The sequence below is a fragment of the Stegodyphus dumicola genome, chromosome 5 (genome assembly GCF_044657685.1).
Source record: "Stegodyphus dumicola isolate Sdum_Otavi_A_Nest chromosome 5, ASM4465768v1".
Taxonomy (NCBI): Eukaryota; Metazoa; Arthropoda; class Arachnida; order Araneae; family Eresidae; genus Stegodyphus; species Stegodyphus dumicola.
In genome coordinates, this window is record NC_140772.1 from 145,935,993 (window position 1) to 145,961,343 (window position 25,351).

Consider the following 25,351-nt stretch of genomic DNA (forward strand, 5'->3'; position numbering starts at 1 on the left):
ACCTCTCGATATGGCTCGTACTAAGCAGACTCCCCGTAGCGAAGCGGTTCCACCGGATAAAGGTATGGATCCTGTTGCGGACACCTCGAATACGACGGCCACTGATATGGACCAGGACAATGCTGGTCACGTTCTTACGGAGCTGGAAATTGCTACACTCCGACAAGAAATCGTTGAAGTAGAAAGGAGCATTACTAGCTATTACGGAACCATCCAGTACTTATCGGCCAACAGACCAGTCACGGACACGGACTATCATTCGGACATTCTGAAAAAGGAGATAGAAAAGAAGAAGACTCTGCTGGATCAGCTGAGGGGTAAGTTGAATATTGCTCTTTCCCATGCAAGCATTACACAGCCAATCACACAACAGAAACGCAAACCACGTGATAATTCAGACAGTGACGACGACACGGAAGGATTCAAAAAACCACACAAAACTGCTAAGGTACCCGTAAATGTTGCACCCAACAGTATACCCATCCAAAACAGCTACACAGCACTCTCGCAACCTGACACTCATTCCACCCAACCCACAACACAAATTAACAGCTCGCAAACACCAGATACAAGACTTCCCCAATATAGCACACCTACACCAATTATGGTTAAGCCGATAGATGGCGCCACACACAACCAGTACATCAAGAAACTCACTCCACTGACTAATGCTACATTTTACGCCAAAATAAGTGGAGAATACCTCAAGTTACTACCATCAACAACAGATGATCACAGACAACTCACCACAGACTTACAAAAACATAACATCGAACATTATATCATTACACCCAAGCACAAACGCCCAATTAAAGTAGTTATCCGAGGCTTACCCATTACCACTGACACACATGAAATTTCCACGGAACTCACACACCTCGGATACAATGTACACAAAGTAGTACAACTCACAAGATTCAAAACCAAACAACCCATGCCACTATTTCAGATACAACTCATGCCAACACCAAACATCGACAAAATCTACAGTGAAACACACCTAGGTATGTTCATTATCACAATCGAAAAATACATCAACAAAAACATTACACCACAATGCCACAACTGCCAACGTTTTAATCACTCATCAGACAATTGTTTCTTCTTACCTAGGTGTGTTAAATGCGCACAACAACATAAAACAACAGACTGCCCAACACAAGGTAAATTAGATAACCCCACATGCGCAAACTGCCAAAAAAATCATCCAGCTTCATTCCGCGGTTGCGAGAAATTCCCCAAAAACAGAAACCTAAATAAATCACCCAATCACACTTTTACACCAAGCAATAGCACCCCAAACCTTACACAAGGGAGAACATATGCACAAGTTACTTCCAACAATACACAAGACATTAGAAATCAGACTACCAACACTACATCCAACGCGAACATTTTCACCGACATTCTATCTACACTAAAAGAACTCAATAATACTTTCGGCTACAATAACATATTTAAATTCTTCTCTACTCTCAAAAATAGCTTACACCAATTAAAAGCCGCAGACACACCCATGGAGAAACTATTAATTCTTTTTACTATTTGTGAGGAAACTAACATCTTTAACTAATTAATTATAAAAAAAAAAAAAAAACTCTTAAATTATATCTTTGATCTGTGAACATAACACACTTGCTTGCATGAGACCCCTCAGCTCTATTTCCAAATTCCAACTTTTTCTCCCATTGGACACTTTCACCCACCTGACCTGAAGATTTCAAGATCTCCCCGCCCACCGACGCCGCCTTCTATACCTCAGCGCAGCGACTTTCAACCTAGGAGTTAGCCTCTGAATACTTCTCCCCAAGTGCAGGTATCTTCAAATCATCTTTCTGCTGGACTATCATTGCTTACCATCCACATTGCTTATTGACATGCCATCATCACTCTGCCGAACAACACTTATGCCCATAATGTTCGAAAAGAGACGCAACTTCGATCGGGATAGGACCCTTCCGTCCAGGCGCCCGTTGAAAGGAACCTGCCGGTTCAAGGATGATACTAAGGCTATACTAAGGTTTAGAGGAGCCTTAGCTCATACTAGACTTTAACTTTGTTGGATCTAGGTGCTATTCTTGCGATTATAAATTCTCTATATATTTTTCATTGTCTAATTTGATCTAATTTTCTAATTCTTTTTAAGATCTTTAATAGCTTTCTGTTTGATATATTTTTTGTATAATTTTCTAATTCTTTTTAAGATATTTAATCTTAAATATCTTTGTATTTTTGATTTTTTTTAATATAATTTTCTAATTCTTTTTAAGAATCTTTAATATTTTTTATAAATTTTCTAATTCCTTTTTCAGATATTTTATCTTTGTATTTGATATATTTTTTTATATAATTTTCTAATTCTTTTTCAGATATTTAAGCTTTAATATCTTCGTACATAAATATTTATTCTAACCTTACTAACATTTGTATATAATATCTTTGTATATAAATACTAATTTTTCTTACTAACTATTAACATTTGTATATAATATTTTTGTAAATAATCTTTGTAATAAATACTTTTTCTTGCCATTAAAATTTTTGTATTGTAGTATATATATTGTAATTTACTTGTGTAATAAAAATAAAAATTTCTGAAATGGAGTCCGAGCCTTTCAGCTCCAGGTAATGTATATTTGCGTATTTATATTGTTTTATTTATTTTTTTAGCACTTCACTCGGTTTGTCGGTACTACCAATGTCCCGGTTAAATCTTTGTTGATGAAAATTAAATTATCTGCATTAAGTTTTTCATAATAAACTGTAGTTAAATTCTTTTAATGTATTGCATCAGTCTATTCTATTGGTTATCTATTTAATTAAGTGTTAATATTTGTGTTTAATTTTTTACATCAGTAATTGTTAACGAAAGTTCATCCACTCATTAGTATGTACATGATTATTAATTTTATTTTCATCGTATTTAAAAGTACAGTTGGCGTCGTTTGATTTGCGTAACGTTTGTCTAGAGCTATTTTGTTAACTATATATATCGTTGAGCATAGCAGCAGAATTCAATTAATTTACTATAAATATAACTATAAACGGATAAATCGATGCTTTCACAGTATATTAGGAAAAGGAAACAATTGGTTTAATCCTATTTATTCTCTGTTTGAAACAACGCAGCAAATATAAAATTAGGGTGTGAAGTGCAGAATCGCCCACTTATTTGGCGCTTTTTACAAGAGTAAGAAAAACTGGATTTTTGTCAATTTCCTTTGACTTTTTTACATCAATGTGTACTTGAACAAAGGAAGATGCACATTGCCGATATTGTGCAATTCTCTGATGTTTTTTTTAAGTGAAAATACGTCGATGTGTTACCGGATAGGGTAAATCATCTTTATATGTCACAAATTATACAAATTTACACAAATTTCATTTACATGATCAGCGCAAACTGATGCAAAACGGTGATATACAATCTTTTCGAAATTTGAAAACTGAGATTTTAGTTGGAAAATGAGCTAGACAAGTTAAGGTACTGCTAAAATGCAGCTTTGTATTAACAAAACACAGAATCACAATGAACAGTATTTCGATAGACTTGCTTTCGATCGAATTTCGGATCCTTTAAATTCGGTGATATCGGAAAAGCTGTGATAGAAGTGGCGGTACGCCTCAATGCCGTATAGGCTATCTATTTTGTCCAGAAAAGGTCTAATATTTTTTGCCGATTTGAATATTTTTTTTAAAGTTTGTTCAGCATATTGTGAATTTCAGAAATGTTGCATGAGTATATGAACACAAGATTCATGTAATGAGAAGTGCAGTGCATATGGATTGCTTTTGAAGCAAAAGCTTTAATCTGAGCTCCAATTCCCTTTTTTAATCACGTTACCTGCTCCATCATAACTCATAGCTAATGTTGCTACCATCTAACCCGGATTTTGAAATTATTGAGATTATAGAATTATTATTGAGTGGACCTGTAATCTTAGCTAGTCTGAGAAAATGTAGGATGTCTTTCTTATCTAATATTTTTTGACTGTTCACAAATCATCTTGTACACCATCATAAAGTTTCCTTATTATTTGAAGTGACTTCATCAGTTATAATGGAATAAAAGTGAGCAATGGTATTGCTGTATGGGAAAAAAATTTCTTTACCTCTAGCACGCAAGGCTATTGGAAATTTTGAAGACAGGCCTTTTTTAAATATTTTTTTTTATATAGCTGTTTACTTGAATTTTATGTGATTTATGTACGAAGAACAGGCTATTTGAGAATTAAAGGTAACACACAAAACATTAAAAGAATTCCCTTTGGGTGTAATATAAAATTTGAAATCTTTCAGCTTTTATTTTAATATTTTTAATTTTATATTTTTTTCTAAAGCACAGATGTGAATTACCCCAGAAGGGCTATTAGTTTCAAAATGGCATTTTGTGTCAAATCACTTTAAATGTCGGAAGCACTTTTCTAATTGTTGTCACCAAATATTATCACCCTGTATCATATTTCATGAAACTAAATAATGATAATTTGCATGAACATATGTATGTTTACGCATTGTTGAAAAACAATGTTGCCTATAGTCATTAAATTTTGGATAACATAGTCCTCCACCCGAACATATAGGCACTTGGAAGCCTGAATTTGGAATTAACATATTTTATTATCTATTTTATACTTTGTAGAAATTTAACAAATTTTTGATTAAAAATCATAGTTTTAAAGTGAGCAGTGTAATTATTTTACATTTTGTAAAAATTTAACTAATTTTATATTGTAAACTGAAATTTAATAAAAGTAGTTAAATAAGAAATTAAAAGATCCAACTCAGTAAGTCAGAGCCGGAACAGCTAATGAAGGTTATGAGACTGTGATATTACTTTTGGTTTTGTGAAACGAAGGATTACTAGGATACTTTCAGATTGAAGTTCTGTAGAAACAAAAGTTTAAGTACCCTCCCCCTTTCTGAAGCTCTTTATTTGTTTATTGACTTTTGCTTATTAAAATGTCACTAAAGGAGATATGAGCAGAAAAACGTACATTCGGAGTTGCGATTCGTATGTTACGCTGTAAGAAAGAAACGTAGTGCCAGAGTGTCACTATGGTAAATAAATGTATTGAAAGTAAAAGTGTTATTTTCTGTAATGTGTGTGGTGTTATTTTATTGTGATATATAGCTATTCATGAGAAATAGAATAATTCAATTCAAGTGTGTTTGGTGAATTGAATTATTCTATTTCTCGTCAATAGCTATATATCGCAATAAAATAACACCACACACACATTACAGAAAATAACACTTTTACTTTCAATACATTTATTTTCCATGGCGACAGTCTAGTGCTAGCTTTCTTTCTTACAGAGTAACATATGATTCGCAACTCCGAATGTGTACATCAAGAATCAAGTTTATCGAAAATATATTTCAGCGGCGATTCTAGTGGCGCATGCGCTATTAGACAAGATTCTGCTCTGTCGCCAAGTATTTCTCAGCTAATACAAAACAAAGCCACTGTACTGAAGATAACACAGTTCAGTGAAAGAGTCTCTAAATGTCAATTACATTTAATGTTGCTGACGCAGACTCATTTTGCGTAGGATGCATATTCATAAATCGTTTCAGATGAACATACACTTGTTCGTGGTGATTAGAGAACCTTTCTTCTAGTAATGAAAAGGCTAATTTATAATTAGAGTCAACTATGGATATTGACTGAACAATACGATTAGCATCTCCTCTTAGCGCAGATTTTAAGTACTGTAATTTGACCACATCTGTTAAATTAGGATTTGAATCAACACTGGCTAAAAAATATCTTTAAGTGAAAGCTACTCGTGTAAGTTACCCGAAAACGTTGGCAAAATAATTTTGGATAATTTAACATTGACCTAAGCATTCGTGAAAACCAAAGGTTCCTATTCAATTTCTTTGGAAAGCTTAGCTAATTTACGATTTAATTCGACTTCTACATCTAAGACAATATGGTCAATCTCTTCTTTCTCTTTTACATAAGCATCAATACAATCAAAAGTCTTTAATCCGGACTTGTCATGACTTCAGCGATTCCAGATTATCGGTTTTCCCGGATTATAGATCATCAGTTTAAATCTGGTAAAATGGCATGCATAAATTATAAAATTAAAAATATAAAACCGTAATTTATGAAATAAAGAGCAATTATGATCTAAAGGGTATCAAAATTTACAAAAAAATCTTAATATTTATTTGCTTACTTTATTAAACATTTCTTTCAACCCGCGCATGCGTAAAGCATACATTATGCATAGAAATTAGAAAATTGCAACCAGAAAACTATTTGATGTGTATTCGTGATATTTATAATGACGAGGAATTTGATTTAAATCATATCAAAGAGGGAGCAAATCGAGATGAAATACTACATTTAATAACGAATTATAAGCCGATTAAAATAAAAACATCTGCCATGAAGATGAGGATAGTGCTGAGAGATCAATTTCCAGTTCATTGCACGCCGTGACGTCCCCCCCCCACAGAGCAGCTTGAAATTGATAAACAGATTTTGGAATGGTTAGAGAAACAAAGGATATGCCTTTATCCATTTTTTGCAGCAATTCCACTTTTTGTTTGATGGACATCGAAACATGCTTTCCCTTTGTAGATTCTTTGCAGCTCCAGTATCGGAAATTGTGTTTGACATAATCGAAAGTTCCAACTTACTTTTATTAAATTGCTCTAATAGTCTAAAAGAAAATAATAAGCCGTATCCAATTAGAAGATTAAGGAACAACACAATCTGCAACATTAACTGAAATAGATAATTTTAGCTTAGCTTATACCGTCCGTTATACATTAAACGCGCATGCGTAAACGTATTATGCATATGCGTAAACGCATGCGCGGAAAATTTGTAGCTTTGAGGTCCGGATTATAGATCATTCCGGATTATGGATGTCCGGATTAAAGACTTTTGACTGCACTTTCTTCAATACATAACCCGAACAAAGAATCGAAATTGGAATTTATCTTTGTCTCGAACACTTTAAACTTATTCTTCAGCACTTCCAAATCACTTCTTTGGATATTTTTGTCGGCAACGTTTTGTTTTAACTTTGTTTTCAATGTATGTTTTTTCGCTGATATCTCCTTTAGTGACCTTTTAATTACCAAAAGTCAATAAACAAATAAGGAGCTTCAGAAAGAGGGATGGTACTTACTTTTTTGTTTCTACAGAACTTCAATCTGAAAGTATCCTATGTAATTCTTCATTTCACAAAACCGAAAGTAATATCACAGTCTCATAAACTTCATTAGCTGTTCCGGCTCTGACCGCCTAAACAATTAATTAAACAACGTTGAACAATTTAATTAATTGTAACAAATTGCCTCAGGCTCTTTTATAAGTATTAGTTTATGTTTTATAAAAATTTAGCAAATTTTTGATTAAGAAACATATTTTTAAGGCAAGCAGTGTAATTAATAAAACATTTGTATTTTAAGTGTGCAAGACAGTCTGTCTGAAATTGTAGCTTTTAAATACTTTTAGTCCAAAGTAGCATTAGCCCAAACATCTAATGATTGTCTGTAAATGAAAAAAATTGCCCGTTTGGACCTAATTTTTATCCTATAAAATCTGAGATTGTTTTCATTATTTATTTGAGGGGTACTGAACCCAAGGTTTGCCTAACTTTTCAACCACAAGGTTTGTGCTTACATTATTTTCTTATTTTTTATAAAAAGTTTTAGAAAAGTATTTAAAATAAATGGATCTTATATCGAGTTAAAGAAAGTGCTTACAGATTGTATTTTTTAAATAAGCTAATTATCTTTAAGATAAAAGCTATTATTTTTTTTATGATGACAATAATAGGAAAATAAGGGGAATAAAGTCTCCTGAATATTTCTTTTTGCAGAGTTATTTATATTAAAATAAATTTCATAATCCTTAATTTTATTTGCATGAATTTCACATATTTCATAAAAAAACAGATGCATATTTGTATCCTATAAAATAATTTGTTAAAATTCTACAGGATATTTGAGTGGGCTTCCCAGACACTGTTATTTCATAAAATAACAAGCAAATATTTATATTGTATACATCAATGCCTTTAAAGATTACGTTATTTCATGTAATTGTAAGATACCTGTTTAAGTATTTATTCCATGCTAAAAGAAATTATTTGTAAATTAGGTGATATTAATTTCTTTAAAAGTAATTCATGGGTTCAGTGCAAATTGCATTTTATTTTATAAGAGAAATTTTGTTTCACAAACTTTTTGCATACACAAAGCTTTCGGTCGAAGGCTTCTTAGTATTTTTCGGTTTCGGCACGAAAATCGCCTACAGGTCGGCAGATAGTGTGGCTGGATACGAGGTTTTTATTTATGAACCTCGCGCTGTAACATCTTTCTCTATTGATTGCTATTTCCCTACTGCCAGTTGCCGCATTCATTCGAAACCATTTCGTATTTATCAAAATCTGACAAGAATATTCTGCGTGTCGTGATTTGGAAAGCCATCTTTCAATACGAAATAATCCGTAGATACACCTAGAAGATTAAAGGTGCCATTTAGTTGTTGAGTTATCGATGAAATGGTTTCATTTCATGGTTCTTGGACTATAGTTTAAGCCTAATTTTCTATCACGAATGAGGCCCACCAGCGGCCGAGCGGTGGAGTCGCCGAACGCTGGTAGTCGTTCCGAGGTTTGAATCCCAGGAACGGGCTGGGCGTTTTCGTGGTTTTCCCCATGTGTAACGTGTATACGAGCCAGTTTCCCTTAGAAAGTGCTCCACAAAGGCACAGGCAGATAGCCCTTGAGGCTTTGTCATAATCACACACAGTCATGAATGATGCCTTTTCTTTGTCAAAATTTTATTGCAAATTTTTCATCTCTGGCAATTTCTAAATAGATAGATTCGATGCACTTTTAAAAAGTTTAAAAAGTATACCAGTATTTCAGTGGTAAATTAAAATTTAGAGCTATCTAAATTTATGTGCAGTCATAATTCACTTGCATTTAGAAGTATCTAAATTTATGTGATGTCAGTTTATGATTTAAATGGATGTGTGTGCCAAGTTTGATGCTTTTATGCATGTACTGTCACTGTGGTTTATTATGGTCTCGGTAATAAAATTGTACCTATTTTTGTTTATTATAGGAATGCGAAGCGCCCAAGAAGAGGATGTGAGCAAACAAGCCCTGTGGATGTGGAGGCTGAGAGGTAAGATACCAATTTTTTCTCTTGGCTTCTTTTTTTTTGTTATTGTTGCTTCTTTGTCTTTGAGTATGGTAGTAAAGTCATGCTGCGATAATGATGTTAATGTCACACTGCGACTTTTGTATAACTTCACAAAGTGACATAAATTTAATTGCTTTAAAGCAGCGGTTCTCAACCTTTTGACTAACACATACCATCTAAACAAAAATTTAAAAACCTTAGTACAACCAGTATAATTATTGTACATTTTATAATACTTATTCAGTTTCTCAATATAAATAGAAAAAATAAACGTTTTGCCATTTGCACAAGCTATTGGCTATCTGTATTAAATAGGCACACATAAAAAATATTAATTAAGAATTGGTTACCATTTTAATTATCAAAATTTAAGTTATATACTTAAATTTAGTGTAAAATTTGGGCCTGTTTAAGAGAGATCAATTTCTTTGTCTGGCCTTATTTCACTTAGCTTTAAGTGTGATCCACTTTTAATTTTATTCTGTATTTATTTTTCAAATAAAACATGGAAGAAAATCCTTGTTCACACAAATAGGTTGTGCAAAAAGGCAATAAAAATTTAGCTTTATTTGAAATGCCTTTAAATTCTTTCTTTCGGTGTAGCCAAAAGTTGTTATTTATGAAATCTTCAGTGGAAGTGCAATCACAGGAATTTTCTAACAATTGTTCTTTTTTTCTTCATAGAATTTTTGAACTTTGTTTCTTTGCCTACCACCTATTTTTTATCTTGTGTACCACCTGTTGAGAATTGCTGCTTTAAAGATCTGTGTGGGTGTCGCACAGTGTTACATTAGTTTAATCAGTATAATGTCGCAATAGCAGTATTTCAGACATCTCCTCCAGTAAAACTGATAACAGCAGAAAAGCGTTTTATTGATCCAGTAAGAAGTTACTCTTCCAGTTATTAAAATCTTACTGGAATCTTTGGAATTTTTTAATTATTGAATATAGTCATCACAATCATATCAGATTTCCTCAGTGATTATTGTTATATCTCATTGTATTGAAATTATATAACAGATGCGTTTATGATTAATTTACATTTTTATGTAAAACTTTGCTCTCATAAATTGCTATAAAACTATATGCTCATAGTTTTTGTGTATCACTTTTGTGTACTTGCGTGTATTGCTATAAAACATATGCTAATAGTTTTTGTGCAAATAAAACTTACATTTCTTCATTCAAATATTTAGTATAGCCAATAACTATAGTGAGCATAGTTATGTGAATGAAATTAAGCATATAAAACAATTTGTTTTCCAATAAATGTAAGAAAGTTTTAAATAGCAAATTTTCTAGTGTATAAGACGCACTTTTTTTCTTTGAAAATAAGTCGGGAAAAAAAGGAGGTGCATCTTGTATGTCGATACTCAGTTTTTGATTGCATTAATTTCTGGAAATTTCCTCTTTTTTTGGAGTTATGTGATTTTTTTCTTGTTTCCTTGCGATGTGTGGGAATATTACAGTTACGGAGAGCTTAGTAAATGTGCATCTGGCATGAAAACTGCAATTTTTGCGAACGACTTTTAAGTGGGAAATTTCAACTGTTTGGTGTTTCTTAAGTTTGTTGGCAAATTATGGTTCAAAAACAACGTTGAAATTGCTGTAACAAAGCATGCAAGCTGGATGCAGGCTTCAAATTTTGAGGTTACACCATCAAGAAGAAGGGGAAGGCCTAACATTTGGAAAGTTTGTGAATGGGTCAAAGCATCTTGGGATGCTGTGAAAACAGAGGCAGAGGTTAAATCATGTATGAAGTGTGGCATTATTAATACACTGGATGGTACAGAGGACAATCTGTTGTATGAGGACTCGAATGCTGATTTAGGAGAGGTCTCAAGTGACTTTTCATTTAGCTATGGTGATGAGTGTTTAGGTTTTGATGAAGAAAATTAAAAGCTCTTCCCCAGATGAATTGTGGGTATAAAGTATTACTTTGTATTTATATTTAAAATACTGTAAATTCATTATAATGAAATGTGTATAAAAAAAGGGAGATGTGCCTTATGCGCCTGCAAATACGGTAATAAAGATATAAAAATATCCATTCACTTAAGAGAAACTTAAATTCATTTCCTGCAAAAATTTTAAAAGATCCTTTTAATATATTTAATGCAGCCTTTTCTTAATTAATAAGAAGTTAATATTGTTAATAACATATTTTATTTATATCGGCAATTCTGTCAATGTATACATGTTTTTCGAATGGCCTTTCATCGAATTTTACAAAATATGACTCGTATTCATAATATAAGTTTACAATGTCTCCTTCAGCCTCATGAAATTAAACAAAATATGCATCATTATTATAAAAAATTATAATGCTATTATATGCATTGAGATGAGCAGTGACTGGCAAGAGTTTTAAAGCTATTTATTAAATTTTAAATTACTTTAAAATTGAAAGAAAGCTCCAAATTTTTAAATAGGTACTAAACATTTTGATGATTGTTTGATTTACTATTTTGAAGTTTTATTATTTATCATTTATACTTTTATTATTTTTGAAACTCGGACGCTTCCAAACACATGAATTTATAATACTTACAATTCAGTAAAAACAAATACAAACTTAAAATTTTAGATTCTAAGCTTTCAAGACAGCTTCTGTACACAAAAGTACTCGCTGTTATACACTCATGTCCATAAATTAAGGATAATGCAAAATCAGGCAAAGGAAAAGTTAGAAGCAAAACAAATTTGACTTATTTGTAAAGCTTATTTATTAAACAAAAGGTAAAGAGCAAAAACAGATGCTATATGTTTGATATTATTAAAAAAATTAGCGATTTCTTTTCTCCCTGGAGCAAATTACCAAAAAAAAAAAACTTATTTACAAAAAACCAATATTACATGGTTGGTTTGATTGTTAATACATTGTATGTCTCCCAGACGATGCAATACAGTCCGTACAACGCCTAGGCATCTGAGTATCAAATTATTGATCTGATCTTGGGGGATATTACATCACTCAAAAAGCAATGCACTCCGAAGTTCCGGTAGACATGTAGAAGGAGGTTGACGGGCTGCAACTCGTCGGCCAAGCATGTCCCACACGTGTTCTACTGGTTCAAGTCTGGTGAGAATGCTGGCCAGTCTGTACGGGTGATATCCTCCGATTGAAGGCATTCGCTTACGATATTTGCACGGTGAGGACGGGCGTTGTCATCCATAAACAAATTGTGTGCCCATGGCACCCCGAAACAAATGTACATGTTGTTCCAGAATGACGTCCCGATAGATATGGCTTGTCATGATTCCAATTTGAACATGAAGGTCAGTTCTGGAACCCAGAATAATTCCACCCCAAACGAGCACTCCTACACCACCGTAACGGTGTCGTTCAATGATGCTTTCTTGGTGGTAACGAATACCTGGAGCTCTCCATATGAAAGAAAGTCCGGCGAGAATCAGACTGCAAGCTAAACCTGGACTCGTCGGAAAACATCACACAAGCCCACTGTTGTGGTGTCCACAGTGGTCCACTCTCTACTCCAGGCTAACCGCAGGCGACAGTGAGTTGCAGTAAGTGGAACGCATCTGACAGGTCTACGAACATATAAACCAATCTGCCCTAAGCGTCTGTACACGGTCTGCCTTGAAATTGTCGTACCAGTGGCTGAAGAGAGCTGACGAGGCAGGTCTCAGGCTGTGCTCCACCTGTTTGTTTTGGCAGTAACTGCCAAATACCGGTCCTTATTCGGCGCTGTAACTCTGGGGCGACCTGTGCTGTAACGTCTACTCACATTACCATCATCTGGGAATCGTTGCCAAAGCCTGGAGATGACACTCTGGGCAATTCCAAGTTTGTCTGATACTTCCAGTTGGGTACGCCCACATTCCAGACGGCCGATAATTCTACCACGTAAAAAATCATCCAAATGCGTCCTTTGTCGGTTATTGCACTGAAATGCTTATAAAGCCCCTGCGAACTATTTGGTTATTGCACTGAAATGCTTATAAAGTGCCTGCGAACAATTTTACTTCTTTGCCTGTATTCGTTATATATCACTTTCTTACATTCTCGTCATTGTGAAGTACCATCGGTGTCATCTGGTTACTTCCTAAAATTTGCATATGATTCTTGAAGATGTGTGTTGTGATGTTACAGGTGATATTTTAGTATATTTTAGAGTTCGATTTCCGCGTGACTCCGAATTATCCTTAATTTATGGACATGAGTGTAGTAGCAACTTTGTTGCAGCATATTTTGGGTGCCCCCATGCTGCACAGACACTATACATTTACCACCCACCAACCTTTTTGAGATTAACTGTTATAGTAGCACCTTTCTTTTCAATTGTTGCAGGGAGATGAGTTTGCACTATCTCTAAAAAATACATTAAATGGAAAATTTACTTGTGAATTTTTAATTATAATTACTGCATATTTAAACAGAAAGTCAATTAATTAAAAACCATAACATTTTTGCGATGCAACTATCACACGGAGGACGAGTCCAAGGATTTTCAAGTTCTCTTTCCCTACGATCAGCTTCTTGAAAGAACTTTTCGGCTTGCAGCATATTTTGGGTGCCCCCATGATGCACAGACACTATGCATTTACAACCCCCGAACCTTTTTCGAGATTCGAACCCGAGTGCTTTGGTACGGCAGTCGGCCTGATCGAGCGGTAAAATATAATGTAAAAGAACAAAGCTTTACTTAATTCAGCTCAATTACTGACAAATGGATAGATAACAAACTAAGTAACAATACATCATAAAAATTAAATAGCAGAACAAATGAGGATTAAACATCATTTTAAGAATAAAAAAAAGTTAGACATTTTAAATAACATTTTAAACATTTGCGATCAGATAAAACTGCTATTTTATGTTGTCTTCTAATTCATTTAAAGTCTTCTTGACATAACAGGTTCATACACTAAATATATTACTCTTCCTTCATGCTTTGGGATATCTTTCCAGATGCTAATATCTACCTGCTTTATTTCTTCTGGGATGGTCACATATGCATTTAGTAGCACTATGCACTATTCATGGAAGTCTGGTCTTATTTTATTCGATTTTTTGAATAATTAAGATTTGACTCAGGCTGAGAGCTACGGGTGCTGGGTGTGACTTAATTTGGCAGATTTCATATTATACGTAATGTAAATTATCAAGATATTTTGTAAATGATGATGTACATAAAAATATATTTATAAATGTTGACTTATGTAAAATAACCTATGATAACTTCAGGGATTTAAATGCCCCCCTTTTTTTTTCACTTACCCAACTGTACTCTTCGGCTAGCGTGTCCGACATCACTTCAAAATATTTGTTACGATTACTATTAATATGTTTACGTTAGTCTCCTTTAACATTAATATGTTTCAATTCATTGACCTAAATAAATAAATATATAAATAAAAATTGACTTTAATCTATAAATGCATAACCAACAAGATTTCTTATTCTATCATTTAAGAAAATTATTTCAACTTCACAGAACACTCAAGAAATCTAACTTTCCTCAAAATAAAATGCAAATGTAATGGAAACTTATTTATAAAATCATAACGTTTTCATTGCTTTGAGTTCCATATTTGTATTTTAGTACATTTTCTGCAGTTAGTTTTTATGTAAAGAAAATAAGATAATACTGAAATAGAAAATTTCATTTAAGCAAAAACGTAACAGAAATTACTTTATAAAATGAAAATGTGTGCAAAAAGTAAACAAAATAAAATAAAATAAAATAAAATAAAAAAAAAACTATTAGGATTAATGTAAAATATTATTTTACAATACCACAGGAGCTATGTTGTTGAGAAACATTCTCTCTAAAAATTGAAGTTCTAATTCAGTTTTTAATTGGAATATATTTAATTCTGAATTTTTCGGTTGATTGCACAGTTAGGAGTTTTCAGCAACTCCACCTTTTCTTGCAATATTTGTAATCTACTTGATAAAGAATTTAAATTTTTTAAGATTAGATGTTGAAGTTCTGCGGAAGGGAAAAGGTCAGGTTATTACATATTTAATTCAGAAGTCAAACAACAAAAATCAGCGTTATATTTACAAAATTTTCACAGTGACTGTTTACTGTGAAAATTTTGTAAATATAACGCTGATTTTTGTTGTTTGACTTCTGAATTAGTATTTATTCGGCGTGTTATTGTGTCTTTATTACATAATTATTCTAAAAACCTGAAAACAGAACACTTTTAAAAAATTGACTATTGGCAAATTCAGAAAGTTACTGTTAAAAAATTTCCAGCTGCGGTAAGATAGATTTCCCACAAAGCAGGTTTAGGATTTGCTAGATTTGGCGAGAAATCACCCATTTGGCAACATCTTTCAGCGAAATTGGCAATATGCCGTAGACGGATGGAGAACCATTTAGAATGAGTTCTTACTGGTTTGACTTAGAATGTTCTCGAATGCATGCTAAAAGCTATATAAACCCTGCCTGTATGCGGAGTAGCAGTAGTATCTCGAGTCTATCGAGTTGATTTTCAGTCTAGTATTGAGTTGATTGGGGAGTGCGTAGAGAGAGTCTCTTAATGTATCGCGAGTTAGTGCATCATCGAGTCTTATCTTGGAGTGTGTTGAGCTCCAAGAACGATTGAACTGAGTCAGAAGCTGTATTCTAGTGCTTATTGTGGAGTGCATCGCGAGTTGTAGCGTCGAGAATCTCGACAGTACGTCGAATTCTGAGAAGACTGAACCTAGTCGGGAGCTGTACTCTAGCACTTTGCTGTGAAGCTGTCTTCACTGTTATAGCCTAAAGGCTCTGTTGCTGATTGTTTCAATGTGCTTGTCGCAGTTTTTGGACGACTGTAAACATGTTTTTGGAGATGTCCTGAATAATACTGGCAAATACATTGTGTGTTTATTAAGTGTCATCGTTAATCACTCCAAATTGCATGAACCTGTACAGGAATGCAACAGTACGAAACCTTTATTGGGTCTTTCTGATGAGCCTGCTTTTGGAGTATTAGTCCTCAGATTTGCAGTGAGGACTAGCTAAAACAGATGCAGAAAATTCTGGTTGAAAATATTTTCCTTGTGTGCACTCTGGTAGCAATGGCAAGCACAGCTCTGCTAGCTTTTTTACTATAGTACTTTTTTACTGTTTTTTACTTGTTTACTTTTTTTACTCATCTGAAGAATCGGAGAATTTAAATCGCTAGTGTTTTTTTTTTGTTGTTGTTGTTGTTGTTGTTTCCGCACCAAATTCTGCACTTTTCGATGTCTGAAAACTTCATAGCCAACTTTAACTTTTCTATGCCTTTTTCACTGAAAATTTTAAATTTCCGTTATCACTCATAAACAATAATTTAACATAAAGCAAAAAGAATGAATTAAATAATCGTTTAATGTTAGATTAAACATCTAAATGTTCTAGCAGCATTTATTTGCTCATGTATAATTATCGAAATATTTGATGTAAAATTAAATTAACAGTCATGGCTACATTATTTTATAAAATTCTGCAAATTTCAGATATTTTGCAACAATTTATTCAATAAATAAATCAAATAGAATTTTTATGGTTTCGAATTGTAGGATTATACTATTTCATTATTTTTCCACTGCAAAATTAAGGTGACCGAATAGATTTTGAGAGCATCAAATTTGTATAAAAAAAATGCAGTTAAATGTTAAAAGCAAATATATATTATATCCTGATATGATTGTTAATTTTTGAATTTTTTAATACATGCATTCCTATTTTTAAACAACTAGTCTGGTAATTAAAATAATGTTAAGATTCAAAAACCAAACTACCAACTCGTACTAATAATTTATGGATAAAAGTACTAAAAATGGAGATGTTACTATATTTTAAAAATATTTTGGTACTGATGTCATTCATAACAGCATTTTCCATGTTCTATTCAGCTTTCTAAATTATACAGTGAGAAAAATGAGCAACAAGAACACATAATTATAGAAAATATCATACTTGTCGATGCAAAAATTTAGAGAACCCGGTGAAATTGCCAAAGTTCTCAATAATCTGGGGCTTGATGTGATGCAATCATTTTGTTCAGTTTGATTCATTTTTTCATATTACATATGTCATTTATCCATATCAGCCCAAAACCAAGAATTTGGCACCGTTTGTACACCTTCATCAAATTCAGCAATGTAAAAGAAACTCTTGAAAAGCTAAAATAATTATTTTAGGTATTTTAGGTAAATTTAAAATAGATCAAGTCTTAAAATAAATAAAAAAGCACTATTTCATTCAAAATATTTCAGGTTCAAAGCATAAGTTTAGAGAAGAACAATTTACAAATAGATTTGAGTTTTAATACAATTTATTCCTGTGTTCTTATTAAATACGCATTACTGTTCTTTTTTAATCGATACAGATTTAAGTTTTGGTAGAGGGATAATTTTTTTTTACTTTGGTGTAATAAAGGCGTTTCTTCGAAAACATAAATTGGAAGAAATATTCTTGATGAATACTTACAAAATAATCTCTCTCTCTCTTTATTTATTTATTTATTTATTTTTAAATCTTAAATGATCATAAACAGCGTTTTTGTTAAAAATGCTATCTGTAAAATTTTCTTTAGTAAACACCAGCAAAATGGAAACTGCCCTAACATAATTAGAATTTTATTTATTTTATTAATGTATGTATAATGATGTATCTAAGTATGAAATCAATTAAAAATCAGCTTGCCATTTAAAAAAAAGCCTTGCTTTTATCAATTAACCCAAGTACATTTAGAAACAAATTTAATTGGTTTAATTATTCAGAGACTACTTTTAAGGAATGACTATATAGAAAATATTTCATATGAAATAAAGTTGCAACACTTAACTAATAGGATCACGTTCATTATTCTTTGCAGAACTTTATTGACATAGCTAATTTTATCTGCATATACATGTTTATGAATTAAATGCATATTCAACTGAGTAAAAGGAAATAATTATTTAATTTAAATTTTGTATATTTTGCTCTTTAAACAACCTGTTATTAGTAGTATATTCTGAGGCAGGAAAGTGATGTTCTATTTTTATTGCATTGCATGATTATTTTCGTGTTATTTAAAAAAACATTAGCAAGCCTTGTGAAAACATAATCGAGTATATTTAGTTATCAATTAAATAAATTACATCATCAATTAAATAAATTACACAGACATCAGAAGTATGCAACCTGATAATGTAATGAAAGTATGTAGCATTTATGAAAAATTGTGGCTCGAATTGAAAGAACAGGAAATTTCTACAAATATTCTCATATTTAGAGTTGATTTTGGACTGACATCACTTTCATGAATTATTAGTTTTTTCTTCTTGATTGGTATGATGTCTCTTTCATCACTTGAGTATTCGTGATACGATTCTGCTTCAATAGATGATAAATTAGGGGAGATCTCACATCGACTAGACTTCATGATGAAATCCATAATTAACAATTGCCTGTTGTTTTTTTGTCCCCCTAAATCTTTTTAAACATCCGTATATAGATTTAAACACTTACTAAGCTCCCCTTGGAATCGGAGATTTCATTCGACATTTGTGTCATATTGTAAAAAATGATTACCTAATTTTCTTCCCAATTCAAGTCCTACACTGATGACTTTAGCTGTGAATGCAGCTGGTTCAGATTGGTCTTCATCATGTTTATTTGTTTCATGAATCATGTTAACTAACTCATCCTCATTTAGTTCTTCATCAACCATTATTCCTTTAATATATGCTTGAGCTAAATCCTCAAAACCTTCTCCTACTACAGTTTGAGCCAATTTAGTGATCTGAGAATATTCACACTCTAATGGTAATCTATCATTCTCATCTTTAGCAACATCCAGCGTATTGCTTTCCAGCATGCGTTGAGCATTGATTGTTTAATCTGAGTATATGACAGTCCAACACAATCTAAGATTGTAAATTTCTTCCAAGCATCCATAAGAGTAAGATTCATTATTCTCCATTTTTTCTAAAATATACCTAAAGGTTTGTTTGATATACACAATGTTGTAAAAGCCAGAAAATATTACTTGATTCAATGGCTGTAATAAAGAAGTTGTATTTTTTGGGCAAAAAGACTATTTCTACTTTTTTGTGTTGTAAATTTTGAAGATGACCAGGTGCATTATCTATTAAAAGAAGAGTCTTAAAAGGCAATCCTTTTTTACCTAAATAATTTTTGACATCTGGGACAAACATGGTAAGAAATCATTCATTGAACCTTATGGCAGTGACCCGTGCTTTCCTGTTAGGCATCCAATAAAAGGGAAGGTTATTTATATTTGTTCCTTTAAATGAACATGGTGTTTTTGATTTGTTAATAACCAATGGTTTCATTATATAATTGCCTGAAGCATTGCAACAGAAAAAAATTGTATGACTTTTCACTACCTTATTTTTAATTGTCCTTATTGTGGCTTCATTCATGGAGTAAAATTTAGCAACATTTGTTACTCCTTCTCTATTACATAGATTATCTAATATTTTAATTTTTGCTTCTAATTTCATTTTTGATTTTTTTTAAAAATCGTTTTGGCATTATAATACTTTAAAAAATTTACATAAATTATAAAAAATGCCACAAAAACTATAAATGTTGAAAACTTGCTAGTAAACATTCAGATATGTAGATAAAAATGATGTAATCCTTGCTGCTAAAATACTGATACTGCATTAGTTCGCGTGAACCATATAATTTAAAATTTTACTGTTATGAAATACATATACATACTATTGAGATTCCCCTAACACGGGGAATCCCCATCCTTGTTGTTGCCACCAGTGTTACCAAAGAAATGAGATTAAAAAATGACTTCAAATGTATGTATTTGCATTTATGCAGCAAATACTATTTTACTAAGTTTTTGAAATCTGTTAATTTTTAAACTGTGTAAAACTGAAATCATGTAAAACAGGTAAGTACTGTATAAATCGAGGGATAGGTGTATTTCCACGAGATGTTAATACATCAGAACTTTAAATGTCTGTACATATATACTTGAAGATGAAATCCTGCAAAGTTGACAAATGTTTTTAGGAAAATGAAAATTAAAATGGAAATACAAATTTAAATTTCAATAAATTTGACTTTCTTATCGTCAAGACTGCACTTGCATTGTTTTAGAGTGGAATTCATACAGAAAAGCTTCTAATTTCAAAATTGTCATGTAGTTTTTGTAGTAAAATATATTCCTGTTTCTAACTTTTCCAGGTCTAATAAAGAATACTGCTTTAACATATGGTTAAATAAAATGAAAAGGCATGATCTTTTGTAGTATTTGTAATAATTTGTCTGTCATGTTACCACAAGTTTTTGTTGGTGTTAATTGTTTTTTATTTTCATTTTTTACTCAGAATTGCAGAATTCCAGGTCTTTAAATTTCTAAAAGATAAGCAACAAAGCATAGTATTTAAGAAAAATTTTTATTATTTGCACTTCAAATGCCGCATATGTCAACTAAGTTTAAAGTTGTATATTTTAATACAGAATTAAAAAGAATTAACACCAACGTGCTGCTAATTTGTGTGTGTCCAGTGAATTAGAGGAAAGACCATTCTTAATGCCCATCAACCATGATTTACCAACAATGCGAGAAACAGGCCATCTTTGGAAATCAGAATTTATTTTAGCAACATAAACGTTATTTATACTAGATTTGCATTTGCTGTCATGTAAGTTTTTGATGGGCTTCTGAAACAAAAGAAAATATTTGTTGGTGGTATGATGAAATAAAATATTTGATACTAATACTCTCCGACTGTCATCTAAAATCACACAATCGTTTCCTTTGTTGAAACAATTTATTGTGAATAGGTTTTCTTTTCCTTTTTTATTTGGACATCTGCAGCTTCATTTAGAGTATGCCCTTCCTCGATGAACTAATGTTCAGTTGTAGTGGGTTCCTGGGCATAGCCTTATCCCAGTGTAGTAAGTTAATACTTTTACGAATGTTAAAGAAATAATGTTGCTGAAGTTCGTAAAAATAAAAATTCGAAGAGCAGTTATGGCAGTGAAATGAAATGAAAGCAATTGTGACATTATAATCAGTAGTAATGGCAGAGTTTGCAGCAAATATAAGATGATGAGTTTTGAAGTTAAAACCTAGAGCTAGTTGGAGTGTGAGCAGCAGAGGCAATCGGGGGCGGAGAGAGAAGAAAAAGCCCTTTTCTTCTTTTTTCTTCCCCCTCTCCTCGAGTATTCAAGGCTGAAAGGTTCAGTAGTCAGGTGGTAGGCGGGAGCTTGTTGAACTTCTGTTGGCTGGCAGAGGAGTAATCCTATTGGGTGAAGTGTGATTTACAGTGTGCTACGGGGAAGGCCTAGGCTGTTTTCAATCCATACTCCTTTAGAAGGGTACAAAGACACACATCATTTCCAGGTTCCTGGGTTGTACCTTATCCTGTGTATAGCACGTGAAATACACTGGTGTGCAAAAATTAAGGACAAAGTCGAAAAATTAGCATATCAGCTGAACGAAGAGGCAGAGCGGACAGAAAGACCAATCCCGAGATTAAGTAAGGTGATCTATGGTAGCACTTGCGCAGATATGCAGGTAGATATAATGGGGGAGTGTCTGAGTTGTATAAAGCATGTTGTCGGTGAAAGATCAGTATTTCTGGCAAAGAGATTGCACACCGTATAGCAGTTAAAATCACACTGAGTTGCTGCCTCAGCGAGAAATGGCGAATAATCAATCTGTTAGATGACATCTGGATGCTTTTACCCGAGGTCATTGGGAAGTTGGAGGAAGGCCGCCATGTGACAAGTGTGGCTGCAGAGATCGGAATTGCTCACAGCATCGTTTCACGACTTTGGAGACAATTTAAAACTACAGGAACAGCTATCCGGGGGTTTAGTAGTGGTCGTTCACGAGGAACCACACCTGCAGATGACCGGTATATTGCCTTACAGGCCAGAAGAAACAGGCGGCAGACAGCGGGAGAAATCGCTAGACACACGACGCAGGCGACTGGACGACAGATATTGCGTTTTACCGTGGCCAGAAGACTGCAGGGTGGTGGTCTGTTTGCACGACGCCCTGTACGGTGTGTACCTCTAACGCCTGCCCATCGGAGAAGGCGTTCTCTGTGGTGCCGGGAACACCGGAATTGGAGAGACAATGAATGGGGACGAGTACTCTTTACAGATGAGAGCAGATTCAGTCTGAGTAGCGATTCTCATCGCATACTCATCTGGAGAGAGCGGGGAAGCCGCAATAATCGATCGAACATCATTGAAAGGGACAGGTATGGAGGTGGCGGTGTTAACTTCCGAAGGTTTAGCAAGACGGATGTTGTCTGTTTTTGGTTATGAAAAGTATAAATTGTTAGTGTAACTAACTGTGCGTTCTGTGTCTGGGTGTGAGATGTTAATGTAAAACTGAGTAGCGTAGTGATCAGCTAGTGACTCAGCTTTCTCAGTTTCTGTGTATGTGATCCCAGAGGGGCCATTAAGGGGCAGAATATTTGTGTAGCATCTATTATATCTAGAAGCAGCTTTCCATATACATGATCATCAGTAGAGAGTGATTCTAAATATCTAGACCATTTGTTTTGTGCGTGTACTGACTTCCTGATTCAGCCGATTTAAAATTCTCTTAACTTCTGGGCATCTGGTCCTCTGCCATATTTTTCTAGCTCTCTTTCTGTTAGCTAAAAGTTCTCTAATAGCAGGATCTCTGGCCCTACCAGTCAACGGGACCGCCTTGCTATTTTTCAGAGCACGGTTAAGTGTGCTAGTAAAATCTTCGATAACTGCGTCTAACTCGTCTTCACTGTGTATCGCGGGTAACGGGTACTGAGTGTTGTTTAGAGCTACCCAGTTCATAATAAAGGCTCTTTTGTGTGATGTACTATAGCTACTGATATTCACCTCCATTAAAACAGGGTTATAATCAGAGAATAGTTCACGTAATCTTTCTATCCTTGATGGTTGATAAATATTTTTTAGCAGGAAAAATTCAATAATGCTTGCAGATCTATAGCATGTTGGGTAGGAGGGAGCTACAACAGTAAAGTTGGCCGTTGAGGCAAATTGATTAACAATGTGACCATTTGAATTATCATTTCTGCAGTTCCGATTTTTGTGGTGTGAGTTAAAGTCTCTACCTATGATAATTTTATTGTTTAGTTTGGATATAGCCATTAAATCGGCGAAAAATCCTTGTGTGGTTTACGGTTGAGTAACTAGATCGAGACGAACGTGATTGGTTGTAAAGTGTGTGGTATGATTATGATAGCTACCGCCTTCATGGCCGAAAGCTGTTGAACTGTGATTACAAAGTGAGAGATGGAGCGCTTAAGGATCCTCGTTAAGCGCTCCATCTCTCACTTATTTCAATTTTTTCCACCAGCATTTTTGTGATTGGTTGAAATTCTTTCTTGTCTTCAATCCATACTAATTTAAAGGGATGGCTGAGTGAATGAGGGGGTAGAGGACATGATGGAAAAATTAAATTAAGCCTGCTTCAATATTAATTAGTGATCCGATAGGAATAAAAATTTTAATTTTCCCAATTTTTGGTGCTAAGCTAGGCAATTAGGTATATTACAATAATTAGTTAAAGAATAATTAATTAGTTTTTTGGGTCTTTTTTAAACTGGTGTAAAGGCCCTTATTTTCGTGAGCCCGTCGTAATCGCAAAAATCAAAGCTTTGCGAAATACTTTTTTTTCCCCCAACTTTACTTAAGTACTTTTAAAATTTTTCAACTTTCTGTTCTGTTCATATAAAATTCGTGAAATTTTCAACTCGCGAAATCACCGATATATTCATTTTTGTGAAAATTACGGCCTGCAAAAATAAGGGCCTTTACAGTAATTAAACGTTTATCAAAAACCTTTATTGTATGTCTCTGAGGATGGTTTTAGGCCTTTTCCTGTGTTCTTCGGATTTGATATGGTTTAAAATTGGTATTGTGGACTTGTTTGCCCTGGTTATATCATTGTAGAATTTTTGACTGGAGGAACAACTTTTGGTTGTGGTGGTGTAGGTAAATTTTGACTTGAAGTGCTTCGTTGATTTACAGTGTTAACTGCATTCTGGACATAATTAGTATCGTTTTCAGGGTCCAGAGGACGAAATATATTTTTCATGGCAATGAAATTTGATGCATCTCTAAGAATTACAGTTTTTTAAAATCTGTTTTACACGGGAACCGATTGTCCGATTTTGATGCGGTTTCCTGCATTCAATAGCAATTTCATGCTCCACAAATTTTATATCTGCATCTCAAATAGAATGCAAGTTGTAGGAAAATGCTTTTGAAATCACACGACTCGAAAGTTAATGATCCATTTTGATGCGTTTTGCTGCTTTCAACTGCAAATGCATGCCCCATCATTTTGATATAAGTTTTATGTCTGTATCTCAATTAGGGCGTAATTTCGCCGGGTTGTCTGTCTATACCAGGGTTTCTTAAACTGGAGTCGCTGGACTTGCAGCAGGGGGTTGCCTAGAATTTTAGCAGTTTTGATATTTCTTTAATTTATTATAATACTTTTACAATTACCAAATATTTTTACATAATACAATACATCTTAAAATAGATATGGCAATACAGACAAAGAAAAAAAAATGAATCCGTTTCGACGCCTTCATTTTATAATAGAAACGTTCATTTTTCTTGCTTTGCACGTGACGCTGTCATTTCATCTGTTACTTATTTAAAATGTTCACATTGTTCTATGTCTTAAAATTAGAAATTAAATGTAGTGACCTAAAACTGCAAGTGTACAAAAGAAAAAATTGACAGTTTCACTCACGCATGTGTCGGATTTGCGCAGTACTTATTGGGTTCCACAGAATTTTTGTAAATACAGTCAAAAGTAGTTAATCCGGACTCGTCGGGACTTTGGCGATTCCGGATTATAGATCATCAGTTTAAATCTGGTAAGATGGCATGCAGAAATTATACAATTAAAAATATGAAACCGTTATTTATGAAATAAAGAACAATTATGATCTAAAGGGTATCAAAATTTACAAAAAAAAAAAGCTTAATATTTATTTGTTTACTTTATTAAACATTTCTTTCAACAAGCACATGCGTAAAGCATACATTAAGCATAGTCGAAATTAGAAAATTGCAACCAGAAAACTATTTGATGTGTACTTGTGATATTTATAATGACAAGGAATTTGATTTAAATCATATCAAAGACGGAATACATCGAGATGAAATACTACATTTAGTAAGGAATTATAAGCCGAATAAAATAA

At 33.3% G+C, this 25,351-nt stretch overlaps 1 protein-coding gene and 1 long non-coding RNA gene across 7 annotated transcripts in view; one reads left to right on the forward strand and one right to left on the reverse strand.

The window, feature by feature from the left end:
- The window catches only part of LOC146997279 (uncharacterized), a 240,487-nt gene that overhangs the window by 213,643 nt on the left and 1,493 nt on the right, over nt 1–25,351 (reverse strand). For 2 of the 3 annotated variants that reach the window (XR_015040960.1, XR_015040969.1), the window contains exon 2: nt 17,106–17,311. The exons of the other annotated variant lie outside the window; for it this stretch is intronic. This is a non-coding gene — a long non-coding RNA (uncharacterized LOC146997279). The remainder of the gene's footprint in view (nt 1–17,105; nt 17,312–25,351) is intronic. 3 annotated transcript variants of the gene reach the window in all.
- Nucleotides 1–25,351, forward strand: part of LOC146997280 (uncharacterized) — a 197,043-nt gene that overhangs the window by 30,039 nt on the left and 141,653 nt on the right. For 3 of the 4 annotated variants that reach the window (XM_085816329.1, XM_085816328.1, XM_085816330.1), the window contains exon 4: nt 9,103–9,165. The exons of the other annotated variant lie outside the window; for it this stretch is intronic. The gene's annotated coding sequence lies outside the window, so the exon portion shown is untranslated. The remainder of the gene's footprint in view (nt 1–9,102; nt 9,166–25,351) is intronic. 4 annotated transcript variants of the gene reach the window in all.